A 3,094-nucleotide genomic window follows, 5' to 3' on the forward strand; every position below is an offset into this window, starting at 1 on the left:
TTGATGGGGTCTATGTGTACAAATTTTGACTTTTTTGAGTGCACGTGCCAATCTGCTGGAAAAGCCTGTGGAAGTTTCACGGCGTTCGTACGATATTTGGCGACGCAAAAATGAGCGATTTCCCAGCTCGATGGAATTCGGCGCGACAGAAACGATGCCCCGTAACGCACATGAGAGCAATCCGGGCCAATTTCTCCCGTTTGATGGGGTCTATGTGTAAAAATTTTGACTTTTTTGAGTGCAGGTGCAAATCTGCTGGAAAAGCCTGTGGAAGTTTCACGGCGTTCGTACGATATTTGGCGACGCAAAAATGAGCGATTTCCAAGCTCGATGGAATTCGGAGCGAGAGAAACGATGCCCCGTAACGCACATGAGAGCAATCCGGGCCAATTTCTCCCGTTTGATGGGGTCTATGTGTAAAAATTTTGACTTTTTTGAGTGCAGGTGCAAATCTGCTGAAAAAGCCTGTGGAAGTTTCACGGCGTTCGTACGATATTTGGCGACGCAAAAATGAGCGATTTCCCAGCTCGAGAGAATTCGGCGCGAGAGAAACGATGCCCCGTAACGCACATGAGAGCAATCCGGGCCAATTTCTCCCGTTTGATGGGGTCTATGTGTAAAAATTTTGACTTTTTTGAGTGCACGTGCAAATCTGCTGGAAAAGCCTGTGGAAGTTTCACGGCGTTCGTACGATATTTGGCGACGCAAAAATGAGCGATTTCCCAGCTCGATGGAATTCGGCGCGAGAGAAACGATGCCCCGTAACGCACATGAGAGCAATCCCGGCCAATTTCTCCCGTTTGATGGGGTCTATGTGTAAAAATTTTGACTTTTTTGAGTGCACGTGCAAATCTGCTGAAAAAGCCTGTGGAAGTTTCACGGCGTTCGTACGATATTTGGCGACGCAAAAATGAGCGATTTCCCAGCTCGATGGAATTCGGAGCGAGAGAAACGATGCCCCGTAACGCACATGAGAGCAATCCCGGCCAATTTCTCCCGTTTGATGGGGTCTATGTGTACAAATTTTGACTTTTTTGAGTGCACGTGCAAATCTGCTGAAAAAGCCTGTGGAAGTTTCACGGCGTTCGTACGATATTTGGCGACGCAAAAATGAGCGATTTCCCAGCTCGAGAGAATTCGGCGCGAGAGAAACGATGCCCCGTAACGCACATGAGAGCAATCCGGGCCAATTTCTCCCGTTTGATGGGGTCTATGTGTAAAAATTTTGACTTTTTTGAGTGCACGTGCAAATCTGCTGAAAAAGCCTGTGGAAGTTTCACGGCGTTCGTACGATATTTGGCGACGCAAAAATGAGCGATTTCCCAGCTCGATGGAATTCGGCGCGAGAGAAACGATGCCCCGTAACGCACATGAGAGCAATCCGGGCCAATTTCTCCCGTTTGATGGGGTCTATGTGTAAAAATTTTGACTTTTTTGAGTGCAGGTGCAAATCTGCTGAAAAAGCCTGTGGAAGTTTCACGGCGTTCGTACGATATTTGGCGACGCAAAAATGAGCGATTTCCCAGCTCGAGAGAATTCGGCGCGAGAGAAACGATGCCCCGTAACGCACATGAGAGCAATCCGGGCCAATTTCTCCCGTTTGATGGGGTCTATGTGTAAAAATTTTGACTTTTTTGAGTGCAGGTGCAAATCTGCTGGAAAAGCCTGTGGAAGTTTCACGGCGTTCGTACGATATTTGGCGACGCAAAAATGAGCGATTTCCCAGCTCGATGGAATTCGGAGCGAGAGAAACGATGCCCCGTAACGCACATGAGAGCAATCCCGGCCAATTTCTCCCGTTTGATGGGGTCTATGTGTACAAATTTTGACTTTTTTGAGTGCACGTGCCAATCTGCTGGAAAAGCCTGTGGAAGTTTCACGGCGTTCGTACGATATTTGGCGACGCAAAAATGAGCGATTTCCCAGCTCGATGGAATTCGGCGCGAGAGAAACGATGCCCCGTAACGCACATGAGAGCAATCCCGGCCAATTTCTCCCGTTTGATGGGGTCTATGTGTAAAAATTTTGACTTTTTTGAGTGCACGTGCAAATCTGCTGAAAAAGCCTGTGGAAGTTTCACGGCGTTCGTACGATATTTGGCGACGCAAAAATGAGCGATTTCCCAGCTCGATGGAATTCGGAGCGAGAGAAACGATGCCCCGTAACGCACATGAGAGCAATCCCGGCCAATTTCTCCCGTTTGATGGGGTCTATGTGTACAAATTTTGACTTTTTTGAGTGCACGTGCCAATCTGCTGGAAAAGCCTGTGGAAGTTTCACGGCGTTCGTACGATATTTGGCGACGCAAAAATGAGCGATTTCCCAGCTCGATGGAATTCGGCGCGACAGAAACGATGCCCCGTAACGCACATGAGAGCAATCCGGGCCAATTTCTCCCGTTTGATGGGGTCTATGTGTAAAAATTTTGACTTTTTTGAGTGCAGGTGCAAATCTGCTGGAAAAGCCTGTGGAAGTTTCACGGCGTTCGTACGATATTTGGCGACGCAAAAATGAGCGATTTCCCAGCTCGATGGAATTCGGCGCGAGAGAAACGATGCCCCGTAACGCACATGAGAGCAATCCCGGCCAATTTCTCCCGTTTGATGGGGTCTATGTGTAAAAATTTTGACTTTTTTGAGTGCACGTGCAAATCTGCTGAAAAAGCCTGTGGAAGTTTCACGGCGTTCGTACGATATTTGGCGACGCAAAAATGAGCGATTTCCCAGCTCGATGGAATTCGGAGCGAGAGAAACGATGCCCCGTAACGCACATGAGAGCAATCCCGGCCAATTTCTCCCGTTTGATGGGGTCTATGTGTACAAATTTTGACTTTTTTGAGTGCACGTGCCAATCTGCTGGAAAAGCCTGTGGAAGTTTCACGGCGTTCGTACGATATTTGGCGACGCAAAAATGAGCGATTTCCCAGCTCGATGGAATTCGGCGCGACAGAAACGATGCCCCGTAACGCACATGAGAGCAATCCGGGCCAATTTCTCCCGTTTGATGGGGTCTATGTGTAAAAATTTTGACTTTTTTGAGTGCAGGTGCAAATCTGCTGGAAAAGCCTGTGGAAGTTTCACGGCGTTCGTACGAT

Source organism: Lampetra planeri, chromosome 4, assembly GCF_965212315.1.
Source record: "Lampetra planeri chromosome 4, kcLamPlan1.2.h2, whole genome shotgun sequence".
In the NCBI taxonomy this organism is placed as follows: Eukaryota; Metazoa; Chordata; class Hyperoartia; order Petromyzontiformes; family Petromyzontidae; genus Lampetra; species Lampetra planeri.